The following is a 6,057-nucleotide window of genomic DNA, read 5'->3' on the forward strand; positions in this document are numbered from 1 at the left end:
TGTGAAATGTACCCTAACTTATTTTACCATAATTTATTTAACTCTATCATTAGAAATGTAGGCTTTTTCATTTTATTTTCACTATTAAAAATAGCGATGTGATAAATACCTTTGCATATAAATCTTTGTGCGTAACTTTGGATCAATTCCTAGAAGTAAAATTATTGCATCAAAGCATATGAACTCTTTTAACAATATCAATTCATACTGTTAAATGCAATTCTAGGAAAACTACCAGTTTACACTTCAATCAGATCATCAAAAAAGTTTTGGTAGCTTCTAATATTTTAACATCATTTTGCCAATTTGCTGGTTTAAAAATTATATCTCATTGTCTAAATTTGCATTAATTTGACTATTAATAAAACCAAATATTTTTGCATATGTTAATTTCCTCTGTATGTGTACATTTATATGTGTTTTCTTCTATCTTGTATCCATTTTTCTAGTAGAATATTTACATTATTATTTTCAAACATATATTTTCATTTGTTAAATATAATAACCCTTGCCACATTTGTTGCCAATATTATTGACCAGTTAGTCATTTGCTTTTAATTTTTAAGTAGTCAAACTTTAATGTTCCCCTATGTATTCAGAGCTCATAATGTTTTAAACTTGCCATTACACATTTTAGTAAATAGAATAGTTTATATATTAATCTGTTTATTTGGACAGTAGATATTAAGCAAAGCTGTTTGAGGAGTCCAGTAACCCCTTATTTAGCAGTCTCCACTGGCAGTTTTTGAGAGTGGTGATTTGTACAAAAACACTCTTTCAAACTCAGCCTTCCATAACGCATTTTGTTTTTTTGTTTTCTTTTGTTTTATTTATTTATTTTTTTTAGGCAAAGCAATCCTTAGTTGACCTCACAGATTGCAAAGACCTTGTCAGCTTACGATCCCCTATTTTTTTTTTTTTTTATGCCTACAACACCTGGTCTTCCTAGGTGGTCTCCCATCTAAGTACTGACCAGGCCTGACCCTGCTTAGCTTTCAAGATCAGAGGTGATCAGGCTTATTCAGCGTAGCATGGCCATAGATTCATAACCCATTTTGAATGGAGCTTTGAACTGACCTAGAGTCTTTTGGGAATTTTGTTTCTTTCCAGACTCAATATTATTTCCTGATTATAAAAACTAAATATTATCAAAAACATCTCAAGAATCTTCTAGGAGACACTGAATGCATATTGCCAAATAGCACTTTGATGAGTTAAGAATAAATGAATGTGAACCATATGGACTATATTTCCTTTAAATAAACAAGAATATAAAGTGGAAAGGTGCATGGTCAATTAGATTTGGGGCAATTTGGAAAAAAAAGAGTATAATTCAAGCCTAAAATATAATTCGTTTACCAACTGTATATCCTTCTCAAAATAAGTTGGGTCTCTGCTGGCCACAAGTGTCAATAATCCCTGAGAGAAGACAGGAATTCCAGGTGTATTTCTCTTCAACCTACATTCCAGGTCCCTTTGTGGCACTATTTTTAAAAGAGGGAGGAACATACAAAGTATATTTCTTTTCCTTTTATCTCAGTTCTGACACTGTGAAATATTAAAATTCACATTAAGCCAGATGAACCTCCCAGCCCACTCTACGCTGAGCCAGTCCAAATGAGTGTAGCAGAGACCAACACTGGTCACACAGAATTACCTTCGAGGAATTGGGCTGATCTAGCCAAAACTGCCATCTGCCCACAGTGAAATCTGTCAATTGTGGCTATTTATGAAATCTCTAGTTGAGCTTATAAATGACTCAATCTTACCTTGCCTACTCAATGTTACTCTCTTATCCAAAAATCTCACAGTCTTACACTTATTATTCTAAAAGAAGGAGGCAATAGTAGAATAGTCACTAAAAGTATTTATGAAATGTAAAGTCTTGTGGTGAACAATGAAAAGAGGCTGAGCTTTGGAATAGAGCCTTTTTAGAGTCAAATCCTGATGACATTTGCTATGCAATATTGGATATGTTATTAACATCTCTGCGCTTCAGTTTATTTATTTGTGAAATGGGGGCAGTGCTGTCTTCCTGCCTCACTCACTGGTGGTGAGAAAACATTACTGAGGAAATAAATATAAGTGTCTGATGATCCACAGCAATTATTTAGTACATGACATTTTCATAGGCCTTCTTTGCAATGTTCCAAGTCACACAACAAAGTATTATGAATGGGATTAGGAAAAGCAGTAGGGACTAAATTGCATATGAGATTAAAAATGTTGTGGGGATGTTTAGCCTTTGTTTTATTTTTCAAAGGTAATCTACATTCTTTTAACATGATACCAACTATATTTGTATAAAACTAGGGTATGTTGCTTGGCTTTTTTTTTTTCTTCTTAATTTACCACTGTTATCTGGAATTACTTTGAAATAAACAGAAAACCAGATGGAGAAAATTCCAATCTAACACAAAAGTCCTCTGCCAGTTCCAAAAATGTTAAATATTTCCTACAAAAGATTGGCCTCAGACTCTCTATTTCAGGCAGCAGCCCATGCAGGAGATTATTAGAGATTCCTAAAGCAAGCCACTTTTGCTCTTCAAAAGTTTATATTTTTGCCAAATTCCACCTTCTAAAACTCAAACTTTCTAAGTGAAGTCTGTCATCATTTTTTTAATTTTAATTTTCAATTAGAGTTGACAGTCAATATTTTTATATTAGTTTCAGGTGTATAGCATAGTGATTAGACATTTATATAATTTACGAAGTGATCTCCCTAATTAATCTAGTACCCACCTGGCACTATACATAGTTATTACAATGTTATTGACTATATTTCCCATGCTGTACTTCACATTTCTGTGAGTATTCTGTAACTACCAATTTGTACTTCTTAATCCCTTCACCCTTTACCTGTCATTAATGTAAACATTAAGTGTGTTCACAAAGTCATTGATAACACAAAGCCAGTGGACCCCAAATGTCTCTCAAAACCAAGGCAGAAAGGGTAAGAGAGCAGTTTAAGGTAGGAATCCTTATCTCAAGGCTTGCTATAGAATTCTTTTATTTAAAGAATTATCACCAAAGTGTGAAGCTTTCTATAAAATTTTGGAGTATTTGAAAATATTGTATCATAAAACCATGCCTAATTTATCTCAAAATTTTAATACATTTTAAACATTTTTATACCTCTATACTTCAAAGAGAAATGTTTCTAAGAATTAACTATTTCGTGAGCTTTACCAAGACTCAGAGTAAATGAAACCCAAATCATCAGCAGCCTTTAGCTTATTCCTTATCCAAAAGTTTAACAATTGACTTTTATACACAAAACCATAGGCAACATAATTTCTATAACAATGTCAAATTTAAGTAGCATGTTCCTTTTTTCTGACTTTATTTCTCTATTCATAAGTTTACAGGGTATACTGTATTTAGCAGGTTATAAACCTAGGCCTTGGAGTCGGACAGAATGATTTCCTGGATTTGCCATGAATTATATGTGTGACCTTGGGGAAATGGTCTCTGAGCTTCAGCCTCCACTTATAAATTACATTGAGTAGTATCACCTTTGACTTAAGAAATAAAAAGTCATAATAATTTTACTGTACCCAAAAATATGTGAATTGTGTTCCACATAGCAATGGTAAAAGTTCACAATGTATAGAATATTTACACAGAAATTTTATTGTTCTCCTTGGATTATTTTCTTTAAAACACATACAGACACACACACAATTTTCAGAGGCTCTGGGGTTGGTCATTCTTCCTTCTGCTTCCAACACTGAAGCCATTTTACTACCTTTAAGCACCATACATACAGGATCGCAGAGTGAAAAATAGATGGGTACCTCAACTAAATGCTCCTTATAAAATATGTGTTTCCTCTGTAAATCAGAAGTTTTCATATGCGTGATCTTAGAGAAGTCATATCTGCTCTTTGGACCTTTTTTGCCCTTTTATAATTCAGTGGGTTTGATGGAACTGTGGCTGATATCTTCTCTGGGTATGTCTTCAGTGACTTGTTTAATAATTATAGCATTATATAATAAATAAGTTCATTATGCCAGAGTGAATGTCCTAAATGAGAAAATGAGATCTTAAAACTATCTGCATAATTTAATTATTCTTACCATCTATGACTACTATGACAAATAGTCTCCTGATTGTAATAAGCAAACCTCACTATGCTTCTCATAAAATAAAGTTTGTGATGAACACTGCCCAAAGAATGCAGGTTCCATTTTACTAATAAGCTTAGTCTTTGTTGTAGACTTTTTGGAAACGATTAAATATTACAAATGTAATCCACATGTAAGAGTGCATGAAATGGTTGAATAGCAAAACTTTACTGAAACGAGAGAAACTTTTTAGATTACAATCAAGGGTCAATGTGGGTTGGGGGAGGAACTGGGGTGAAGCATAGGGAATGGTTGAGATATTGGGGAACAGGAATTAACCAGAGGATAGGGTTTCTAAGCAATGAGGAGATTCTTCCAAGATCCCTTAGACTTGGATTATTTTTTCTTGGTGACCTTTAAGCTAGGAAGGTTTCTAAACTCCTTTCAATCATACTTTTAGCAGGCATCTGCTAAGAGACTTTTTGATGAAAAAATAATAAGTAGAAAACATCCTAAATGGAAGAGAGTTACAACTGCGTCATTATATAGATTTGTGAAATGATGAGTTAAAGCAATAGAGAGACAGTCAATGGCACTCCATAGTTGAGGCAGAAATGCTTTGCATTTTCAAGACAGAAGAGTGACAAATGCAGAAGTGTGAGAACTCTATTCAATCAGGACCTATGGTGTGGATTAAGGATCTGTATAGGGTGGAACATAAAAAGCAGATCAGACCACAGAACCTATATGATGAAAGAAAGAAAACATAAGCCAATCAGCCACCATCACAGCCTTTCCTAAGAAGCCAAGTGGTACAGCGGGAAATATGAAAGTTTAGGAGACAGATTGCCATTCTTCCAGGCTCCCTATTTGCTATCCATGTGGCCTTGGTTAGGTGAAACTCTCAGAGCCTGTTTCCTCATCTGAGAAAAGGAGATAACATCTGACCTTGATCCTTCCTGTGTGTTTTGGTGAGCACGTGGCGCACACCAAAAAGTGAGAACCGATTGTCCACAATGTGAATCCTTTCCTCCAGCAATATAAACCCTCTCTTCTACGTCAGTGTTCTGAGGATGTAATGATCAGGCATCTGTTCTCCTTCCTAGAAAAATGTTTCTATTTCGTTGATAAAAGTTATTAGTTCACCTCTCAGAACTTGAATATCCTTAGGGAAAAAAAAGTAAGAGTTTTCACAAACACAAACTATGTTATTTCTCCTCCCCTCCACCAAAGATTCAATTAACAAGAGGGAAAGGTGGGTTTTTAACAAATTCTTCGTGCTGAATTGCTTAGAGATGTACATTAGGCCTCCTTTTAGTAATAGGAAAAAATTATCGCGTCATGACTCAACTCTCTTTCCCACCTCCAGCAGAGGATGGCAATCAATCAGCCGGACAGCAAGATTGATTTTCTAATTAAGCTGGCATTTGTATCTGCTCGCAGAGCCAAAGAAGGCTTCCCTGCTATATCTTCCAAACACTTTCCTATTTGTATTAATTTGCCTTCACATTTAAAGCACTTTCAAAATCAGGGGGAAAAAAGATTAGATAGCCACTCTCTCCATGCAAATATCCAATAGGATCTCTGGCTGCTTCAGGGAAGAATTACGTCATGTTATTGAGCAAAAGAGAGAAAACGTTGACAGGAATCCGTTTGGACTTGATCTGCTCACACATGGATGAAATTTGCCACTACGGCCCTGCCCTTCCCCCACCCTCCAGGCCCAGCCGTGGACGCAGCTGGACCAGCCAACACAGATGGCTGGAGGAGGCAGGCTTTTAGCATTTCTAAAAGCTCCATTTCAAGCATTGCTTGCCAAAAAGCTATAGCAGGCTTTTGTGCAGGCCTTGGTGATGAGATGTGCTCGTGATTTAATTTACTTAGGGGAAGAATATGAAACCCTGAACAACTCAGCCGGATGCAGTGTCCTTAGGGACTCTGCTGGAGGAAAAACTTACTTTAGCAATTCTGGATCCAATGTGCTGGTGCC

At 35.4% G+C, this 6,057-nt stretch overlaps 1 long non-coding RNA gene and 1 pseudogene across 4 annotated transcripts in view; both read right to left on the reverse strand.

The window, feature by feature from the left end:
• The window catches only part of LOC105307623, a 239,164-nt gene that overhangs the window by 186,358 nt on the left and 46,749 nt on the right, over positions 1–6,057 (reverse strand). The gene's annotated exons all lie outside the window — the stretch shown is intronic.
• Positions 925–1,043, reverse strand: LOC111734288 (annotated as a pseudogene).

Source organism: Pteropus vampyrus, unplaced genomic scaffold, assembly GCF_000151845.1.
Source record: "Pteropus vampyrus isolate Shadow unplaced genomic scaffold, Pvam_2.0 Scaffold14, whole genome shotgun sequence".
Classification (NCBI taxonomy): Eukaryota; Metazoa; Chordata; class Mammalia; order Chiroptera; family Pteropodidae; genus Pteropus; species Pteropus vampyrus.